This window comes from Schistocerca serialis, chromosome 1 (genome assembly GCF_023864345.2).
Source record: "Schistocerca serialis cubense isolate TAMUIC-IGC-003099 chromosome 1, iqSchSeri2.2, whole genome shotgun sequence".
Lineage (NCBI taxonomy): Eukaryota > Metazoa > Arthropoda > Insecta > Orthoptera > Acrididae > Schistocerca > Schistocerca serialis.
The window spans coordinates 677,195,183-677,218,013 of NC_064638.1; the positions used below are offsets into that span (position 1 = coordinate 677,195,183).

Consider the following 22,831-nt stretch of genomic DNA (forward strand, 5'->3'; position numbering starts at 1 on the left):
AACAAATAAATAAAATAAGATAAAAGAGCTCTTCGTCCAGGCCGTGAAGGCCCAAGGGAAGCCTACCTGTTGCCGTGTCATCCTCTGCCTTGCTGTATCATACAGATGCTGTATGAAGGAGTTGTAGCCACCACTCCGTTTTACTGCCGTTTTGTAGACCTCCCAGACCGTAGAGCCGCTTTTACTCAATCAGGTAGCTCCTCGACTGGCATCACGAGGCTGAGTGCACCCCGCATCAGTTCTCTCAACAAAGAAAAGGTTTTGGCATTACTGGGAATCGAACCTGGGTACTCAGCTACGTAGGAGGACAAAAGAAGAGAAGAAAATCTTATAAAACACGCAAATGTAATAGAAACTGTACAGTCGATTGGTTAAATTCCTGGAATTTTACATCTATTTTTGTGCTAGACTATGCCATTTCAAACGTAAATACTAGACAGAATATGCTTGTAAAACAATGCTGGTTATTTATTTTTTAAGTTAGTTTCAGACCCAGATATAGTGCTTTGTACATGATTTAAGTGTCCGTTATACTGTAATTGCTATATGCAAGTGTCGGATGTTACTTATCAAGTTATTGTGATTGTTTCATGCTTGGTTGTACATCTGTGAACATCTGCGTGCCCATTATCACTAACGGATATATGTTTTAGACAATACTTTGCTGCTGGTTCAAATGGCTCTGAGCACTATGGGACTTAACTTCTGAGGTCATCAGTCCCCTAGAACTTAGAACTACTTAAACCTAACTAACCTAAGGACATCAGATGCATCCATGCCCGAGGCAGGATTCGAACCTGCGACCGTAGCGGTCGCGCGGTTCCAGACTGTAGCGCCTAGAAACGCTCGGCACCCCGGCCGGCACTTTGCTGCTGTAAATAATCCTTTACTAATAAATGAGAGCTGACAACATCACTTCGGTAAGAAACTTAGCCGGAGAAAAACCTTTAATCTGATCTGTTAAATACAGTGAGGTGAGAAAAATCATGGGATACCTTCTAATATCGTGCTGGACCTCCTTTTGCCCGGGATAGTGCGGCAACTCGACGTGGCATGGACTCAACGAGTCGCTGGAACTCCTCTGCAGAATTATTGACTCATGCTACCTCTACAGCCGTTCATAATCGCGAAAGAGTTGCCGGTGCAGGATTTGGTACAGAACTGACCTCTCGATTACATCCCATAAATGTTCGATGGGATTGATGTCGGGCGATCTGGGTGACCAAATCATTCGCTCGGACTGTCCAGAACGTGCTTCAAGTCAATCACGAACAACTGTAGCCCAGTGACATGGCACATTGTCATCCATAAGAATTCCATAGTGCTCTGAAAACACGAAGTCATGAATGGCTGCAGACGGTCTCCAAGTAGTCGAATACAACCATTTCCAGTCAACGATCAGTCCAGCTGGGCCACAGGACCCAGTCCATTCCATGTAAACACAGTCCACACCATTATGGAGCCACCACTAGCTAGCGTTCCGCCTTGTTGATGACTTAGATCCATGGGTTCGTGGGGTCTGCGTCACACTCGAACCCTACCATCAGTTTTTACCGACTGAAATCGGAGCTCATCTGACTAACCTACTGCTTTCCAGTCGTCAAGGGTCCAACCGATATGGTCACGAGCCCAGGAGAGACGCTGCAGGCGATGTCGTGCTGTTATCAAAGGCACTCGCGTCTGTCGTTTGCTGCAATAGCCCATTAACACCAGATTTCGCGGCACTGTGCTAACGGATACGTACGTTGTACGTCCCACATTGATTTCCGCGGTTACTTTACGCAGCGTTGCTTATTGTTAGCACTTACAGTTCTCGGTTGTTAAGTGGAGACCTTCGGCCATTGCCTTGTCTGTGTGAGATGTAATGCCTGAAATTAGAAATTCTCGGCACTCTCTTGACACTGTGGACCTCGCAGTATTAAATTTCCAAACGATTTCCCAAATGGAATGACTCATGCTTCTGGCTCCAAGTACTATGCCGTGTTCAAAGTCTTTTAATTCCCGTCGTGCGGCTATAGTGACGTCGAAAACCTTTTCACATTAATCACTTGAGTACAAAATATGTCAGTTTCGCGAAAGCAGTGCCCTTTTATACCTTATATATGTGATCCTACCGCCATCTGTATATTTGCATATCGCTATCTCATAACTTCTGTCAACTCAGTGTACTGTATATCTACCTGTACTGCATCTGCCACAGTATCTGCAACACAACTATCAACAACTTCTTGGGCATTCTCTGTACTATCTAAACCAACAATATCGTCTACTGTTCCACTGTGCACAGCGCAAAAATCAGCTGCACTTGCGATTCACTGTGCATGTGGCCCAGACTGTCCGGTCCCAACACACCAGCCATCACCACCCAATGGGGCTGATGCTAGTACACTTAAATCACACATGTTGCTATACCCACACTTAATCAGTTCGCTTCAGACCACACTCACTCCTGCTACCTCAGAGTCCACAGTTCCGCTGGATATCGGAGCTAATACTTGTTACATTACTCACCTTAACTCCAGCAACGTCATTTCTCTGTGCCTCATGTAACTTCTGAGGAACTTGTATTACGGCACCACCAAGAACTAATTTAATCTTCTCACTCAAAACATCGTCCACCCACCCATGACGTTCTTCTGTACTCTTCACAGGAGCGATAGGTTTAATTAAATTAACGATAGTCGGATGTCCTGCAGAAACAGGTAAACTACCCACAAACCTGCTCCTCTCCCTTTCGGCTTCCACCTTCTCTCTCCTCTCTGCTTCCTCTCTTTCCATTTTTTTGATTCTCTCCATAATCAACATATTGGTCACATACCAAGGCCTGCCTCTGCAACTTCTCTCTGTACTTCAGATTTCTATGATAAACTAATTCCTTTTCCCCAGCATCAAGTGCTTCTAATCTGTTAGACAGCTCCACCTTCTCCGCTAGCAACTTACCCACTTCACCTCTTAGGATTTTAAACACATGTAGTAGCTCCTTGTGGTCTCGACTACTCTGCTCCCTGTGGTGCTGACCATGATATGATTTCCTCTTATCAATTATATAAACACAAGTGGAAGAAAGACACTTAAGCACTTCACTATTCCTACGCTTCCCACTGCTTAAATTCTGTTCCTTGTTTTTCGCTCGGCACAAAAATCAAATAACCGTATCAGTATCATATCACTTCTTGCTATAACTTAAGTGCTCTCACAACAAGTCCTAAACACCGAAACAACGACTGAACTTAGCTTCACATCCTGAATCACTACTCATCGTTAACATCTATGCTACTAGACGACGAGTCACTCCCGTTGCTCGTGATACACAAATTGCCCTTATGAGCCAAGTGAGTGCTGACACTTATATTTACGCCATCTCAAAAATACCGTTTGCATTCACCTGTCACATGCTAAACTTACAAGTACAATTAAACCCCTGTCAAAACGCATTGACTCACATGACACTAGCCGTCCGAAAAAAAGACTCCACACACCCCACCACATATCGATGAAACTGCACCCATGCAGAGTCTTCTTCATCCACAGATGGCAGCTGTAGGCTGCAGTTCGGATGTCACGCTGTGGAGGGGGGGGGGGGGGTGGTACACACTCCCCTGTCCACTGGCAGTGACGTTAGCTCTCCTGGCACTATTCTATCGGGAGAGCGGAGGAATGATGGACTGGTGGAGTCCAGTGGTAGATTGGTGATTGAGAGAAATACCTTATTGTACTTTAGTTACACATCTCGTCATTATCAATGTGAGGCAGACACGCCCCATTCTGGTGTGGCGGGCAGGCAATGGCCAAGAGATGGCTGGGTTATGCCCCGGCAAATAGGTAAACGCGTCAGCGCCCTGCTGTGCTGATGTCAGGCCAACAGCAACCCAGTGGCCCGTCACTTGTCCAAGGCTCTGAGTCAGCAGCGCTCAGCTTCTTGTGCTGCAACGGCGTTCTGCTGTTGAATGCCCGTGCCATCCGACTCAGGCCTGGCTCCTGTCCAGCGCGGCGACGAGGAAAGACTGTCATGCTATTTGGTTCCGCCAGTTTTCTGTTAAGATTTTTGCTTTGAGGCGGAAGTGAGACGTGTGCCAGCCAGACTTGTGAGGAGAACTGAGTAAAATGTTGCGACTAATGTTTCAGCAAAATCTGTTTGCAGTATGTTATCTTCACGGACATCAAGTAATGGTACAATAGTTCGAATTGCATTATCTGAAAATATTCATTCATCGGCTGAAAATAGTCTTAGAACACAGGAATTTGCTTGTCCGTTTTCCAGATCCAGAAATTAGTACGACTGGATGGACAGCAAAAGAAATAATCAGAAGTGTTGTTGCCTGGAGATGTTTCGGGAGCTGTCAGTGTGCATTCTCTTTACTACCAGTGTAAATCGTCGGTTTTGGATTATGCCAGTGAGGTGTGGACTTTAAATTAGAATACGTTTCAAAACCTAAAGCTAGTTTAGCAAGTAGTGATGACACATGATAGAAGAGACAGGAAGAGAAATAAATGGATCAAGAAACAGACTGGCATGGAAGACGTGATCATGACTGTAATGAATTAAGTGGAGACGTACCAGACACGCGACTAGACGTGCAAAACGAGGATGCAGCAGACAACACAAGATGGAGAACTTAAATGAAGGTGGCTACATCATATTAGAAAGCGTACTGTAGGCCGTAATACGTGCAAAATTCTACACGTGACCGTCATCCAACAGTGGATTTCTTTATTTCCAGATTGGTAAGTTCTTTCTCAAATTAATTGCAATTTATGCCTACTATATTCTTCTCAGAGTTTCTTTCCGTCTTCCACCGTCCCTTGTGATCCTGCTTGCCAAGCAGGTAAATTCCTCTATCACTTCTATCTCGTCTCTTCCAGTTCTTATTCTTAAAGATTCATATTCTTCTTCAGTACTGCATAGTCCTACGATAACGTGTGCAGTAAATCCTTTCCATTGTACTGAGGAGCTTCTGAAAATCTCCTTCCGTCTCCGTGACCACAGCAATGTAATCTGCGTAACACGGCATATCTGTCTTTCGCCCATTAATTTTGGTCCCCACCTAAGTAGTTTCGCGAACTTGATCTACAGTTTCCTGCGTGTAGGCTCTGAGTGTGAGAGGAGAGAGAGCACATTCTTGTCTCACGCCTTTTCTAATTTTTGTTTCTTGCTCCTGGTGAAAATTGCCAATCATAGGTAATTTGTTCTTATAGAAGCTAAATATCCTCCGCATGTCTTTGTATTTTAGATCTGCTTACTTCAATACTCAGAACATCTTTTACCAGAAAACATTATCAAATGCATTTTCCATGTCTACAAAGGCAATACAAGTTGGTTTACTTTTTTGTATTCGCTTTTCGATAAGAAGACTCAGCACCAGAACCGCCTCTCTTGTTCCTAATCATCTCCTGAATCCAAACTGATCAATACTTAGCATATCATCCATCTTCTCCTCAGAATAACCTTTACGAGAATTTTTCATGCAGGCGATATTAGGCGTAAGGTTTGGTACTCTTCAGTATAGGATCGATGATGCATTTCTGGAAGACAATTGGTATCTCTCCTAATCAGTTTCAGCAGCATCATTTTCATGCTGTCAGCAACATTCTTGATTACTTCTGTAGGAACGCCGTCGCACCCGATGCTTTGTCCTCTTTATCTTTAAGAACTTTCTTAGATTCTTCGTCTTCTTTGTCATCCTCGTCTGATCCCATTCTTGTCCTATTACATCTTCCGATAAAGGTGTTCCGTCATACAATTCCTCTAAGTTGATGATCATGATCTAATAAATTTTAGACTCTAATGGAAGGGTACTAACAAAGAACATTTTTTTTTGTAAACTGACTTAGTTTCGTGAATGAACTGTAATCTAATCTTTTTTCTTATCCTCCATGGATTTTCTTTCTACCCCAGAAGGTAAGTACCCCAATGATGGGAACCGCTCCACCAATTAGTTTCATGAAAGACAAAGTTTATTGTAAGCAGAGCTGATCTCTGGAACCTTGCTGTGGGATTGCTCACATATTTAAAAATTTAATATTTCAACATATAGAACAAGCACTACAAATGTAGTAAAATTGTTACTCGGAGGGGCACGCAACAGAAAAATTAGAGGTACGTCTGTTTCAAACTTAGATTACTTTTGTACTATCTCCTTTTCTAAAGTGGCTGCTTGGTTACAGCTTGAACCGTGACATCAAATGAATTCCACGAAAGTACAGAGGGACATAATTCAAACAATTATTTAAGGTGTGACAAATCGGGCGTAATGAAAGAAGCAACTGTTCAACGTTTTCGAACATGATGGTCGTATAATAATAATCCCAGTAAGGGTGAAAATTTAGAAGCACCCACGAACATAAAGGTGCGATATTTCGCTGCTTTGATATGAGAGTTCTCCACCAACGCGTTTAGCACTGTGTTCAGTACAGTGGAACAACATTGTGTGCAGTGCAGCAACAGTGAAGTCCACATGCACGTATGATATAATTAAGTGTCTGAATATATGCGCTATGCATCAAACGCAGTGTCATTCCATTGTCTTCCAGTTTTCTGACTCAAATTGTGAATGATATTATTTTTCTTCATTTTATGCCCACGACAATGTTGACAATGCTGACAATGTTGACTGGAACACTCTGTTTCAAATTCCGAAGGTGGCAGGGGTAAAATACAGGGAGCGAAAGGCTATTTACAATTTGTACAGAAACCGGATGGCAGTTATAAGAGTCGAGGGACATAAAAGGGAAGCAGTGGTTGGGAAGGGAGAGAGACAGGGTTGTAGCCTCTCCCCGATGTTATTCAATCCGTATATTGAGCAAGCAGTAAAGGAAACAAAAGAAAAATTCGGAGTAGGAATTAAAATCCATGGAGAAGAAATTAAAACTTTGAGGTTCGCCGATGACATTGTAATTCTGTCAGCGGCAGCAAAGGACATGGAAGAGCAGCTGAACGGAATGGACAGTGTCTTGAAAGGAGGATATAAGATGAACATCAACAAGAGCAAAACGAGGATAATGGAATGTAGTCGAATTAAATCGGGTTATGCTGAGGGAATTAGATTAGGAAATTAGACACTTAAAGTAGTAAAGGAGTTTTGCTATTTGAGGAGCAAAATAACTGATGATGGTCGAAGTAGAGAGAATATAAAATGTAGACTGGCAATTGCAAGGAAAGCATTTCTGAAGAAGAGAAATTTGTTAACTTCGAGCATAGATTTGAGTGTCAGAAAGTCGTTTCTGAAAGTATTTGTATGAAGTGTAGCCATGTATGGAAGATTAGATGGGTAGATCACATAACTAATGAGGAGGTATTGAATAGAATTGGGGAGAAGAGGAGTTTGTCGCACAACTTGACTGGAAGAAGGGATCGGTTGGTAGGACATATTCTGAGGCATCAAGGGATCACCAATATAGTATTGGAGGGTAGGGTGGAGGGTAAAAATCGTAGAGGGAGACCGAGAGATGAATGCACTAAACAGATTCAGAAGGATGTAGGTTGCAGTAGGTATTGGGAGATGAAGAGGCTTGCACAGGATAGAGTAGCATGGAGAGCTGCATCAAACCATTCTCTGGACTGAAGACCACAACAACAACAACATGCTCTTGACGTAAGACGGACACTGAATGATGTATATGATGTACATACTAAATGTCTGAGACTGTAAAGAGTCATTAAAAGCAATCAAATCGCTTTTTTACTTTTTTTGTACAGTATGTGGTTCCGCGCCATCAGTTGCAGTAAATGAGACCGACAAAACAGCGCTCCATATGGCATGTGACGGCTGAAGTAGAAACGTGACATTTATCAACCGCCCACCGTTTTAGCGAGCTGGCGTTGCCATCGATCACCGGTTTGTTGTGCTTCGGGAGCTGCACACACTGGTCGCGTCCCATTTCGTGACGCGCGCGCCGCCAAGACAGTTCATCGATAAGCGAGCTCGTCCGGCCGGCAGCTGACCACGGCCGGCCCACCGAGGAAGGTGAAGGCAGGGCCGCGTGCGAGCTTCCTGCAGGCGAAGTCGGCCCGCACGCCTCCTCGCCAGGACGGCGTTGCACGCTAAGGTAAGTGATTTACTGTCAGAGGAAAGCAGTCGAATAGCTCTACATCAACGGTCACTGACTACTCCTAAATGTAGGAGAGATCGAAGTTAAAGGAAGGAAAGAAGACTATGAATTGGAACTCTGGCTCCCTAGAACCGGCTACTGAAACTGAAAAACGTCTGCAGCTATTTGTTTAGTCACTCTTTCTATACAACCTATAAGATAGTTATTATGTTAAGAGCAGTCAGAACGTTTTATCAGACAACAGAATTCTAAGTGAATTCCTTCTGTACATGTTGACCGATCAACCAGTTAGTCTTAGATTATGTAATCAGCTGTAATGAAGAAAGCGGTTCTTAATCCGAAGTTTTTACCGCTAACGGTCGTATTGTAGGTGGAATACCCTTTCCTCTTTACCAGCCGGCGGGAGTGGCCGAGCGGTTCTAGGCACTTCAGTCTGGAACCGCGCGACCGCTACGGTCGCAGGTTCGATTCCTGCTTCGGGCATGGATGTGTGTGATGTCCGTAGGTTAGTTAGGTTTAAGTAGTTCTCAGTTCTAGGGGACTGATGACCTCAGATGTTAAGTCCCATAGTGCTCAGAGGCATTTGAACCATTTGAACTTCTTTTCCATCTTGGAACTGGCTCAGCCAGCCAGCTACAGAAAGACTTAACGCTCTAGTGTGCAGTATGAACTACTGCATAACTTCTCATACACGCAAAGCATAGACAGAAATGACAGTAAATATAAGCGTGGCTGTTGGTTAGAAATATATCCGATAGCTAATTAAGCTATCAGCTGTGTACCAGTTTCTCTGCACGACGTTAAAAAAGACGAAAAATCATGTACTTCTGATCAGAAATTGGCACATCTCTCGTATTTTACTAACGTTGTATGTGTCCGTGAACTATATGATTTCCTGCTCCCCTGAAAGTAACTCCGCTTCTTGTCCACTTCAATGTGTTACACAGTTCTATAATGGCGACTCATCACTTAATGAAAGCCAACATCGCAAATATTGATTTATTTAAAAATGATGACCGGTTTCGACCTTTATGCCGGCCGTCTTCAGATTCACGGTACCATATGACTGAAGTCGGCGGTGCACAGAACACACACACACATCACATGACCGTTTACTTCACGCTTTTACCATTTTCAAGGCTGCGGTTCCTTGCGTACACCCACCAAACTGTATCTCTTTTACCAATTCAACAACGCTGAGCTTTCTTCTTCCTTCCTCTTAAGTTACTTCTTAGACCAACCTGACTCCTATACCTCAAAGACATCGTCAAGCCCATCCTAATATGTATACCAAAGCTCACACTTTGCTGCTTTTGTGACTCTCCTTACAATTTCCTTGAACGATTTTTACAACTCGACTTCTCTATTGCCCCAAGAGTCAATCTATTTAACTGCTCACTTCTTGACTTGAAATATTCGGAGGTTATAAGACTAGAGGAAAGAATACAGATTGGCATTTAACACCTCGTCGACAGTGACAGAGGGAACACTTGGCCAGCTAATGTAGGAACGCAACAGGAAACTATGACCTGTTTGGATGAACCGGCAAGACATTCGTCCAAAGTGATTTGGAGGAACGATGTAAAACTAAATGTGGAAGACCAACGAGGATATTTCGCTCGTTCCTTCTGACCGCGAGTCAGTTTCTTAAGCCTGAGTGCCATCACTTTTGGCAAGCAATGTCGATTTGAACCATGATTCGTTGAAACATTAGGAGGGGCTGCGGAAAACGGATGTACGATTATCCTAATGAAGGCGTTCGGTTAAACAGGTACTGGCGACTTAGGCCATTAATGTATTCGACTCTTGCCTTACGAGGAAAGTAATGTTCTCTTCCTCCTAAGGTGTGACGTCGGTAACATAATAAGAAAATACACTTTTGATCATTTTTGTGCTGGCCCTTCCTTAGTAACAAACATACCCGTATACTGAGCATATGCACCTCTTCAGGATACTCATGCTTTAACAGAAACAAATTTAAATTATTATTTTAAGGTTTTTAGGTGGATAATGTAGATGAACTGCAACTTGTCAGAAGTTGGTTCATCAGTTTAGCGAGACAGTTATAAAAAACATGAACAACAGAAGAGACGTATTAAAAATTGACAGTTTATGAGAATTCAACAAACAATAATAAAAATAATAATAATAATGTTGACTGGTACTCACCTTCCATGCCAGGGTATAGTAGTCACATTTCTGCCAATTTTATATCCACACCTACGCGACTAGCAATAATTCGGAAGCGAAATTCGAAGATTAAAGGTATTCCAACGACCTTTCGAACTTTACCCTTATTCGACAAAGGTGCCGTAAAATTTTAGGTCTAAAAAAAGAAAACACAAACTCAGCTTCCTTCGAAACCGTGGCATCGCGTATACTACGCCAACAACTGGTGCTGGCAAGTACAACGAAAGAAGATTAGTGTTCGGCGTTGCATCGACGAAGAGATCGTTGATGAGGGAAGCCAAACTCGCAAGGAAACATCCCGGCATTGCCCTTCACTGATTTAGAAAAGCCATGGGAAATGTAAATCTGAATGTCTCCAGCAAGAACAAAAATAATTCTCAGGGAAGTTATACTTAACCTGAAGGTTCATTTATAAGTTTATTTGTTTACTTCGTAGGGCCCTGTTACAGATGGTATGCCCTTGCGTTCCGCCGATCTTTGAACTGACACATACAGACTGTTATAAGGGGACCTACAACTGAGATGGGCTCAAAATCATGGTGCGAGACGGCACGTTCCACGTAATCAAGTGATTACCAGAGACGAAAGAAGCAATAAGTCCCAGAATGAAATACCGGGACCGCCCGAGAACTGAAACCCAAACCTCTGGATTTGTAGTCTGACGCTCACCACCTGAGATTCCGAACCACACAGTAACTCTGGAATTACCAACTGGATCTTACGACAAATAATTATGAGAACTGAACAGGTTTCCAAAACCACACTCAAGTAAACACGAATGGTAAACATTAAGAACGGCTTTTATCGTATGAAACACCTTAAAATTTCGAACGTTTTATTGAAAAAAACTGTTGCACCTACCTCCTCGACTTCAATATGTCGTACTACCTAAGAATCTGGTGGCACATTTTCTCCTTTCATTCCAGTAAAAAATCACAATTTAGCTGCTTAGCTGTGGGACTAAGGGCTTATGCAAGTTCTGGGGTAGTTTTCAATCATATTTAACTTTGAATAGCTTATCCTTCCGTTTGAAACTGAGAGAGGCATTGTAAAGAGAATTCTGAGAATTATATACTAACTATTTTCGCAGGAATGGAAATTACACATCCAGAATTTCAGTTTTTGCTGGGCGGTACCTGACAGCTCCGAGCAAAGTCCTAAAGCATCAGTGCACTTCAGGAATACGGAAGAAATTTCTCCTCCTGCATCAGGCAGCGTCTTCTAGCCATACAGAAAAGTCTGTGATGTTCTTGCATCGAAGGTAAAATCTTCTAGGTTGCTAGGTAGCTTCCTGCTCCTCTTAAAATTTCTTGCTCACAGGTCAACGTTTCAGCGTCAGCTGGGACCGTCTTCAGGACTCTTCTGGTTTCTGTTGTTAGTTAGTCGACTTGTGAAGAAGAAATCTGATGAGGAAGATGACGCGGCTGACAACCTAGAAGATTATACCTTCAGTAACAAGGACGGCGTAAGCTTGTAGACTTATATTTTCGTAGGTCATTCTCATGACACAGAAAACCAGACACCCTTGCATTTGCCTTCAACTGCTTGAATCTTCTCCCACTAAATGAATCACTTTGTCATATAAGGAGAAACAGACGTTTACGCCAAGTTATTCTTTATAGTCACCCTCGAATTCAAACATTTTATTTGTAGATTCCATCTTAAATAAGGCTCAGTGCCGATTTCTTCGGCCACCTATCGACTAAAGGATTTTTGTGTTTCAAAATAGCTTGTTACATCACTTAACGACAATCTAACGAAGTAAAGCGGACAGTGCGGACATACATATTTATAGAGTGGGTGTCAACCGTCTTTCAGCTGAAGTAACGCCACCAGCTTCGCGACTTCCTTTAAGTGCAAACACTTTGCTGTTCTTGCACTGAACTGTCAGTGTTTTTAATCTACACTGATGAAAAAAAAAATTGCAACACCAAAAAATTATTAATGTAGAGTAATAAAATTTCGAGAATAAATTTCTATAGGTACAGTAGTTAAGTGACTAACACTGAACGCTCACAGGTTAATGTAAGCGCAACATAAGACATTGCAAATGTGAAGAGCTGGTACATTATCAACCGGCGTAACAGCTAGAATGTTGAATGCAAACTTGTAAATGTACATGTATTGTGTTGTGCAGGTGCCAGAAGTCAGTTTGTGGGGCGGAGTTCCATGCTTGTTGCATTTGCTCGGTCGATACAGGGACGGTTAATGCTTTTTGTGAATGGTGCTGGAGATTTCGTCCAATGACGTCCAATATGTGCTCAATTGGAGACTGATCTAGTGATCGAGCAGGCCAAGGCAACATGTCGACGTTCTGTAGAGCATGTTGGGTTACAACAGCGGTATGTGGGGGAGCGTTATCCAGTTGGAAGACAATCTCTGAAATGCTATATATGAATGACAGCAGCCGGCCGCGGTGGCCGAGCGGTTCTAGGCGCTTCAGTCCGGAACCGCGCAACGGATACTGTCGCAGGTTGGAATCCTGCCTCGGGCATGGATGTGTGTGATGTCCTTAGGTTAGTTAGGTTTAAGTAGTTCTAAGTTCTAGGGGACTGATGACCTCAGATGTTAAGTCCCATAGTGCTTAGAGCCATTTGATTTTTTTTAAATGACAGCACAACAGGTCTAATGCCTAGTCTCCTGCTGCCATATGAAATCGCACACCAGACCATAACTCCAGGTGTAGGTCTAGTGTGTCTAGCATGCAGACAGGTTGGGTGAGGTCCTCAACTGACCTCCTCCCAGCCCACACATAGCCATCACTGGCACGAGGGCAGAACCAGCTTCCATCAGAAAAGATGAAAGAACTCCAAACTGCCCTCCAATGAGCTTTCGCTTGACACCACTGAAGTCGCAGATGGCGGTGGTTTGGGGCCAGTGGAATGCACGCTGCAGGGCGTTTGGTTCGAAGTTGTCCTTGAAGTAACCGATTTGTAACAGTTCTTGCGTCACTGTGTTGCCAAGTGCTGCTCAAATTCCTGCTGCATATGCAGTAAGATGCGACAGAGCCATAAGCCAAACACGATGCTCTTCCCTTTTGGTAGTGCCCCATTGGCATCCGGAGTCTGGTCTTCTTGCGACCGTACTGTCTCGTGACAACCACTGCCAGCAATAGCGTGCAGTGGCTACATTCCTGCCAAGTCTGTCTGCATTATCGCAGAAGGAAAATCTCGCTTCATGTAGCTCTGTTACACGACATATTTTAAACTCTGTGAGGTGTTGATAATGGCCGGCCGCTGTGGCCGAGCGGTTCTAGGCGCTTCAGTCGGGAACCGCGCTGCTGCTACGGTCGCAGATTCGAATCCTGCCTCGGGCGTGGACATGTGTGAAGTCCTTAGTTTAGTTAGGTTTAAGTAGTTCTAGGTCTAGGGGACTGATGACCTCAGATGTTAAGTCCCATAGTGCTTAGAGCCATTTGAACCATTTGCTGATAATGGCGTCTTTGTCCCCTTGAAAAACCTTGACTAACATCAACTCACCACATCCAATCTCAGAGGCAACTAATGCACACGACCCTTACAGCGTGTATTTAAAGCATACCTGATTTGCATCCTCAAAGTGGCGCTATTGGGGCCACTCTTAGGCGACTGGAACGAAATTTGAATAGTCATAAACTGTCGTTTATGTCGCACAGTTCCTCCTTGGTGTTGTGATTTTTTCCGTCAGTGTACATTAGAAACGTGCCGACCAGAGTGAAATTGCTTTTCTTGCACTATTTTAAGGATATCGAAAAACATGGGTACGTTGTTAAGAGCTTATTCTCTAGTCATCTAGGTAGGATTCGTAAGACTAATATTACGGTGCTGCCTGCCTGCCTCCTGCGACTCTTTGTTAAAACGATGTGCTATTTTGTACCACTCTGTCAGCTATCTCCGCAGACCGTTCACTGTAAGTCCATAAAATCGCCTTCCCATTTCAAAAATATCATCAAAGATTTCGCGTTTTAAGCCTCCTATAATATTTTTACAACTGACCTCATCTCAAATCTTTGCTATAACTCTTCTTTTCAGTGTGTTACGTGGAACATGAAATGACTTTGCTCCTGAAGAAGATGACATCTTATCATTCTTTACTGGCTCAGTCGCATTTTCCATCGCAGGAGTGTACCATGTTTGTTGCTCCGATTTCTAGTCATGATGTCCTAGTACCTGAAACAATACTGAGCGACGGCAGCAGACTGTTTTCAATTGATTTTTTTATTAGGCCGAATACGAGGGTTGCAGCTTTAATGGTACCAACTACTTATTTACAACTTTACAAAATAAACAGGTTTCAAAGATTTACTGTCCTTCAAAGTAGTCATTAGTATTGTGTATAAACCGTTCCAGAGATGTGGAACTCTTAGGATACCCTTGGCACCGCCAGTTGATAGTTCGAGTGGAGCAGTCTGTTAATCGGAATCCCAGTAGTTGCGAAGCCGATGCCACGAAGTGATTCCTTCAGTTTAGATACGCATGCTGTCAAGATTGTTTAGCGTATGCTGCTGAAGTTATGCTGGGAATCCCTTATACATCTTCCATACAGTCCCGATATCTGCCCATGTTATTCCCATCTTTTTGGAGCCCTGGAGAAAGACATTCGTGGTTGTCTGTCTGCTTCAGACGAGAGGTGCACGCTTGGGTTCAATCACGTTTCCAAAGGCAACATCGAAAATTTTTACGTGAAGGCAATGACCGTCTTGTCTCACAATGGGATAAATGTATTAACAGTTGTTACAAGGCGTTCTATGCCCAAACTGTCCTACGACCTATTTTATAAAGCAATATGCACATCACAACAGTCAGTACAGTCGATTCTTTATCGCTGTGTGATAACTGCACATAACATTCAATACTGCCAATGATTGCACAGCTAATTACGTCTTGTTTTCCTTTCTTCTTGTTATGGTAAGCGCGTCATGTTATTTTCGGCAGCCTTGGGAGCTTTCTCAGCCGGCTCATGATATCGAAGTTAGCTGAGAAGGAGTGGGGAGTCATGTACTTGGTACTGGTACTTGTTCATCGCTGTAGTCAGCCCCCCCCCCCCCCCCCTCCACCCAAAGCAGGTAAAGGATACAGAATATTCACTGCATCCCGTCTTCGCCCTGCAGGTGTGCAGAGGACGGCCTGCGTTTCGTAAAATCTGCATTGCATAAGACACTATGAGAAATCCCTTCTGGAGAGAATAAAATCTGAAAAGCCAGATGTAGCACTTAGAACTTGAGGCCGCGGGAGGGGCCACTGTTCATGGCCATGCTGCGAAGGAATATCCTTTTAAATTCAAGTAACAGGGACTTTGATTGGCTCACAGTAATCATTTCTGAAGAAGGTGTACTTTCCCAAACACGTCTTCATGCAAGCCTTTTGGTTGGTCGTGGCTAGAAATCATCCACGAAGTGGGAAACATTTTCTGCCTTCCTTCCCATGACAGACCACTATTGGTTGACTGTGATAAAATCTCTGCGAGTAAGAATTTTTTAAACTTATTTATAGTGCTGTTATTGGTCAGAACTTGCAAGGTCTGCTGTAATGGGCCTGCAACACTCCTACACTGGCAGATCCAGCCCAGTTTCGGACAGTAAAAGTCAGAGGGCGCTTGCTGTGAGGAGATAAATGAGTACACACTTGTTCCAGGTAAATCGGGAGTACACTTCACTTTAGGCAGCCACTTAGAGATGTTCAGATGTCCCTGTGTTAGAGCTGAGTTCAGAGGACAAGGCTGGACTAAGAATTTCCAGGCCGGCCGAAGTGGCCGTGCGGTTAAAGGCGCTGCAGTATGGAACCGCAAGACCGCTACGGTCGCAGGTTCGAATCCTGCCTCGGGCATGGCTGTTTGTGATGTCCTTAGGTTAGTTAGGTTTAACTAGTTCTAAGTTCTAGGGGACTAATGACCTCAGCAGTTGAGTCCCATAGTGCTCAGAGCCATTTGAACCATTTTAAGAATTTCCAGCAATTACTGCCACCGTCTTCCACACACAATTCGTTAAGGAATGGTATGCATGGGCCATAGATGCAATCACTGAGCAAAGGGGCAACATGTGGCTGGATAATTTACATCAGGGTTCATTTGCGCAGCTTTAACGTTCGCGGACACGTAGTTACTACCATCATACCCTTTGGCGATTTTGTTAGTGTTTTCACTTGTTTTCCTTAAACCATTAACCATTTTCCGAGTAACTGTCTATATCCGCATTACAGTTTCGTGTTATGCTTTTTTTCTGTCCAGCCACTTGTTCCAAGGCTATAGTTCATACCTACAACCTTTCATATATTTATTAACTGTTTACGTGCTTAATTGAGTGGGTAAATCATTTGTTCAGTGTCTTATGGTGATAATTTGTTCACTGTCTTATGGTGGTAATTTGTTCAATGTCTTATGGTGATAAATCAAATTCTTATAGCGAGCTTTACTTTCCTTTTATAGCCAGATGAGCCCCTACATTAATATACACATGTGAGATCTGGTACCCGTACTTTTATGTATAATTGGGCCAACCCCAAGTAGTTTTCCTTCAGTAACACGTTATCCATTGTGCAACATCGTTTCTCTTAAATTTACGTGATCTTCTTAGTAGGAGCTTCCTTTCCCTGTAGTTCACCAGGACTCGGACTTCAGCATCTTACAAAGAACCCCTTGAGCGCGATGTCACAAGGTAGACCAATGATATTTATGACATTCGACTCCCCACATATTGTCTACCATGCAGCCACAACATTGGCTGCTAATGGCAACAAGGAATGGGACTGGAGGTTTCCAGTGGTAAGCATAGCATGAGGCTATAGAGTGTAGCTGGACTGCTTAGTTGACGAGTAACTCACTACAGTGCTAGAGGTGTTGCTAAAGGAGAGCAATGGCAACGATAAATAAACCAAACTTTGCATTATATCTATAACAGCAGTTGCTGAAGTTGACATCTCGTCAGAAAGGAACCCAAGGAATTTCGCAGAGCAAGAAATAAGTGTCAGATAAAATATTAAATATTTTGCGTTTCTGCAATATGAGTCAGTGGAATGTGTGGTATCGTATACGCTCGACTGTGCGGACAATGCACATGAGGAGTATAATGATGACAATACCTGCTTAACAAGTGAAAGTGATATTAAAACAGGTCTCGAGCCATGTAGTCCATCATCCTTATCATACAGGGAGCCACAAATCCAGCCTCTACTGAAAGTAGTAAAGGACAATCGTTGTCCAAGGAGCGGGCACTGAACATAATTACGTGCATGAAATATCATCAGAAGCATCGCAAAAAAAAGAACAGATTTCTAATACGTTTGCAGCAATCTGGCCGTGTAGTGCATCAGAAAAACTACGGATATTCAAGGTAGAACAAGGCACACGCATTGCAAAAACTGAAGTTTGCGCGTTTCAAGGACGTTCACTACAATTTACAGGATGTGCTACGGTGACCTGCTACGGTATGCACATCAAATGGCGCGCGACGTACACTGAAGAGCCAAAGAAACTGGTACACCTGCCGAATATCGTGTAGGGCCTCCGCGACCACGCAGAAGTGCCGCAACACGACTTGACATGGACTCGACTAATGTCTGGAGTAGCGCTGGAGGGAACTGATACCATGCATCCGTCGGAATGCACAATGGACATGAATGGATGCAGGTGATCAGACAGCAGCATGCTTACGTACGTGTCACCTGTCAGAGTCGTATATAGACGTGTCAGAGGTCCCATATCAATCCAACTGTACATGCCCCACACATTACAGAGCCTCCACCAGCTTGAACAGTCACCTGATGACTTGTATGGCCAGTGAATTCATGAGGTTGTCGCCATACCCGTACACGTCCATCCACTCCCCACTATGTACAATTTGAAACGAGAGTCGTTCGACTAGGCATGTTTCCAGTCATCAACAACCCAATGTTGCTGTTGACGGGTCCAGGCGAGACGTAAAGCTTTCTGTCGTGCAGTCATCAAGGGTACACGAGTGGGCCTTCGGCTACAAAGGCCCATATCGATGATGTTTCGTTGAATGGTTCGCATGCTGACACTTGGTGATGGCCGACCATTAGAATCTGCAGCAATTTGCGGAAGGACTGCACTTCTGTCACGTTGAAAGATTCTCTTCAATCGTCATTAATCTCGTTCTTGTAGGATCTTTTCCCAGCAGCAGCGATGTGGGAGATTTGATGTTTTACCGGATTCCTGATATTCACGGTACACTCGTGAAATGGTAGTACAGGAAAATCCCCACTTCATCACTACATCGGTATTGCTGTGTCCCATCACTCGTGCACCGACTATAACGCTACGTTCACTCACTTAAATCTTGATAACCTACCATTGTAGCAGCAGCAACCAATCTAACAACTGCGCCAGACACTTGTTGTCTTATATAGGCGTTGTCGATCGCAACCCCGTATTCTGCCTGTTTACATATCTCTGTATTTGAATATACATACCTGTAACAGTTTCTTTGGTGCTGCAGTGTAGATCAAATAAAGCGTCAACTTGACCATGCACGGCAAACTGCGGAATCGGCCCGAAAATTTGTGGATGAGATAAACAAAGATATCCCATCGGTTAGCAAGGCATTTGTTTTCAACTCTGACCAGCTGGGATCTGAAGAGGAAATGCATATGGAAGGAACCCTGGAAATTAGAAGTACCAAGATATAACATCAATGCGGTGACGCTTTTGTATACAATTACGTCGGCTGTTAATGTGGGTGGTAAACTGGTTGGAAAGTTATTTATTGTACTGCGAGAAGTTGGAGGTGCTCTGCTCCCCTGCAATTCTTTCTCGTGTGCGTGATCTTGCAAGGGCGGAAAGGAATATTTGTGCCACAGCAAACAAGAATGGGAAAATGGGCGTAAGATAACTACAACTATGGTATAAGCAGTAGTTTTGGATAATAGGTGGTCAAAATAACTTCTTTTGCTGGATTCCTGGTCTACGTGTAAAAATCATACTCCCATAGAGTAAACCATCCCCCTTGAAAAGTTTGTGAGATTGCAACACATACTACCGGACACAAACAAAACGAACAAGCTTCTTCCGAACAGGCCGTGAGGACCCAACGGTACCGACCGGCCTCCGTATCACCCTCAGCCCTTCGACGTCACCGGATGCGCATACGGACGGCCACGTGGTCAACACACCGCTCTCCTGGCCGTCATCAGTTGTCGTGACCGGTACTGCTGCTACTTCTCAGTCAAATAACTTCTTAGTTGGTCTCACAAGAGCTGAGTGCACCACGCTTGCCAACAGCACTCGCCAGACCCAGATGGTGATCCATCCAAGTGCTAGCCAAAACCGACACCGCTTAACTTCAGTGATCTGACGGAAACCTGTGTAAGTATTGCGGCAAGGCCATTGGCATGCCACCTGGAACCACTGGACATATCCATCCTTTGGATATTTGTTTTTTCCGCATTACCTGCAGCTACGTTTAAAGGATAGCCAGTTTCGCGATAAACTTCACGGCAGATTGTTTCACATTCGAATGCATGCCATTATACGATAACGTTGGAAGCTGAAGGAGTGAATTAAAATTTGTGCTGCAGCCGGGACTCGAACCACTATGGAAGTGGCGTGGATCTGCTAGGGGTGATCAAATGACCTGGAAAATTCATTTCAGTGAGTCCAAATATGGATTTCAAGGCGTTAATAGCGATGCTGGCTTTAGTTAGGTGCTACAATATGATTATCAGGTGGTGGTGGTGGTGGTGGTGGTGGTAATGGAGCTCAGGCGACTTCGCAAATGGTCAAATGTCATCAAGTTAAGCAAAGCACCATGGTAAGCTTCACAAGACACCATCCAGGAAATGCTGCCAGATCTGGGCTGCATTCCGAAGACTGAATGTCATGAACATTCTTTCAGACAATCCAAACAGTGTGACAATGGCTCTTGTGTGAATGTCTGCAGGTGCCTTAAGAATCTGTGTCAATGTCTTCATGCAGCCAGTTGTGCTAAATACACTCTGAGAAATAAACGCACCACAGAGGAATTATCCAAATGGAAATCGGTAGATGTGATGTACAAGTATAAAAAGCAAATTATGACAATTTGATAAAAGGTGGACGATTTATTCAGGAGAAAGAGCTTCACAAATTGAAGATGCCAATAACGTGTTGGTCCACATCTGGCCCATATGCAAGCAGATATTTTGATTAGCATTGATTGACAGAGTTGTTGGATGTCGTCCTGAGGGATATTGTGACAAATTCTGTCCAATTGACGCATTACATGATCAAGATGCTGAGCTGGTTGCAGGGCCCTGCCCAAACGTCCTCAATTGAAACGAGGGTTGGGGGGGGGGGGGGGGGGTAGATCTGGCGACCTCGCTGGCCAAGACAGAATTTAGCAAGCACGAGTGCAAGCAGTAGAAACTCTTACCATGCATTATATTCCTGAAATGTAAGCCCAAGATGGCTTGCCACTATAACGTAAGGATGCCATGGATGAGCACCAAAGGTAGTCTGCTACGAAAAGAAATGACACATCAGATCACCACTCCTGGTTGTCAGGCTGTATGGCGGGTGACAGTCAGGTTGGTATCCCACCACTATTTGAGGCATCTCAGGACGCATCTTTGGCCAGGAATCTCATTGAATGGACTACAGTTGTCTTCTGTGATGAGTCCCGCTTCGAACTGTACCCCAATGAACTGCGAATACATATCTGGAGATGCCTGAGACAGAGGAGACTACCAACTTGATTGTCACTCACCTTATGGTCAAACAACTAGGAGTGATGGTCTGGAGTACTATTACTTTTCCTAACAGGACCACTTTGTTTGTCATCCATAACGCCCTTATAGCACAGCGGTATGTCGACGATATCCTATGCACCATTTTGTTGCCTTTCATAGCAAGCCATTCTAGTTGTACATTTCAGCAAGATAATGCCCGACCACAAACGACGAAAGTTTGTAGTGCTCGCCTTCGTTGTTGCCAAACCCTGTCTTGGCCAGCAAGATCGCCGGATCTCTCCCCAATTGTAAACAGTTAGAACATTATGGGCAGGGCCCTTCAACCATCTCAAGATTTCGATGATTTAACGCGCCAATTGGACAGAATTTGACACAATATCCCTCAAGAAGACATCCAACAACTCTGTCAATCAATGCCAAACCGAATAACTGCTTGCATATGGGCCAGAGCTGGACCAACATGTTATTGGCTTCTTCAGTTTGTGAAGCTATTTCTCTCGTATAAATCGTCCGTCTTTTCTGAAATTGGCCAGCCGGAGTGGCCGAGCGGTTCTAGGCGCTACAGTCTGGAACCGCGCGACCGCTACGGTCGCAGGTTCGAATCCTGCCTCGGGCATAGATGTGCGTGATGTCCTTAGGCTACTTAGGTTTAAGTAGTACTAAGTTCTAGGGGACTGATGACCTCAGAAGTTAAGTCCCATAGTGCTCAGAGCCATTTGAACCATTTTTCTGAAATTGTAATCTTTTTTTGTCTGTGTATGTACATCATTTGAATAATTCCTTCATCTTTAATCATTTGTTCGTTTCTAAGTGTATAACGGACCCCACTAAGAAGTGGCTGAAGTCCTGCACATGCAGTACTAGACACCAGTCTGTCACCATTCATGCATCATGCATTTAAAAGGCAGTCTCCATACGGGTGCCACGATTTGTCTGTCTCGGGGATTAAGTGCAAGGCAGAGGACGATGGCCTTCTCGATGGTCAAATGATGCCTCGTCACAACCTGGCTTTGAACTGAGCCTTGGCTTTAGTGAAACAGTGACTGTCTGGGCTAATGTGGAGTGTAGCCGGACCTACAGATCCCTGTGGTTTGTGCCATACGTTTTTATACTAAAATTGTTAGCCCTGTAAGACACAGTGCCTCAGCATTTCTATAGTTGGTCACAAGTCACCACAGACAGCAAGAGATGGGTAGATCAGATGTGGTTGCAATGTGATGAACTGCCGAATGTTTAACTACCCTTGCATCAAATGTGCAACAGTTGGACGAGTGAGCTACAGAAATTTGGCAACAGTGTTAAGATATGGTTTGGAGTACTTCACTGGTTTCATGTTGAGGAAAGTGGCCTACTGCTACTGTCTGGCTATCTTCAAACAAGTCACTGAGTTAATCAGCTGGGCGTTTCTGATGTCAGCTATCAGCTTGTAGTGGTGAAGATAATCGACACCCAGGATCGACACATTGACATCAGCCACAGTGAACATGCGAGGGAATGTGGAGTGTTGCCTGACGTCCAAATCCCTGCGGTGTGTGCCATGAGTTTTTATACTACTACTGTTATCCCCTGTAATAGACAGTGTTTCAGCAGTTCTGTGGTCCCTCAGCATGGCTTACGGGAATATGACAGGCCAGAACCCGTGTTGATAAGATACTTCATGCTAGCGGTTCGTTCCATCACAAAAAGGTGCGTTGATATTGCACTGCAGCCAGGTCCATATAAGTCTAGCGACAGCAGGTACTTGGGTGCATGCGGGGCAGCTGGTACTTTGTTGTGTCATTGATGAAGCGTACATATGACCAGCAAAACTTATTCAAAGACTGTTATGACGTCAGCAATTGGTGCTGTTACTGGGCCTGATATTCTTCGGCCATGAGTGTGCCAATTGGTCGAATTCATGCAAGGTTAGTGCTTCCACCTGAGAGCCCACATTC

General features: G+C 44.0%; 1 protein-coding gene across 2 annotated transcripts in view; it reads left to right on the forward strand.

Annotated features, from left to right (window-relative positions):
- Positions 1–7,894: 7,894 nt before the first annotated feature.
- The window catches only part of LOC126480126 (ionotropic receptor 25a), a 417,221-nt gene continuing 402,284 nt past the window's right edge, over positions 7,895–22,831 (forward strand). For both annotated transcript variants that reach the window (XM_050103840.1, XM_050103842.1), the window contains exon 1: positions 7,895–8,046. The gene's annotated coding sequence lies outside the window, so the exon portion shown is untranslated. The remainder of the gene's footprint in view (positions 8,047–22,831) is intronic.